This window comes from Alligator sinensis, unplaced genomic scaffold (genome assembly GCF_000455745.1).
Source record: "Alligator sinensis unplaced genomic scaffold, ASM45574v1 scaffold1295_1, whole genome shotgun sequence".
NCBI lineage: Eukaryota > Metazoa > Chordata > Crocodylia > Alligatoridae > Alligator > Alligator sinensis.
The window spans coordinates 871,285-871,849 of record NW_005841880.1 but is presented as its reverse complement, the minus strand read 5'-3'; positions in this window follow the sequence as shown (position 1 = coordinate 871,849).

Here is a 565-nt window from a genome sequence, read left to right as displayed (position 1 = left end):
TCCAACCCCCTGCTCCAAGCAGGACCAGCCCCAGTCCCAGCCAGGGCTTTGTCTAGCCAGGTCCTAACAGCCCGGTCTTATATCACCCCCCTGCTCCATCCCATCGGCTCCCAACTGGGGCCGGTCCTGCTGGGATCAGGGGGTTGGACTGGATGCGACCTCCCGAGCTCCCTTCCTGCCCTGGGGCAGCGACCATCGGCGTCGCTGGGGTGGGAAACTGCTGGCGGAGGCCACCCAGCGCCGATGCCTGCCACCCGGATATCTCCAGCCTTTTGCTTCTGCACTTCATTCCCCGGCTTCCCTCCCTGTCTCTCCCCTCATCCTTATCTCTTGATAGGTACAAGCGATACGACCGGCAATGCTCATGTAACAAGCTGCCTGCCGCTGTGAACGCCCAAGAAAATACCAGATCAGGGGGATGATTTATGAAAATGGAGCGAGAGGCAAGCGGGGAAGGTTGCTGAAATGTAACAGCGCCCGAGTCGCGCGCGGTAATGAATGCCTGCTCCACATCCCTGCGCGCGGGGCCCAGCGAGCACCTTTGATCCCCAGCTGATCTGAATGC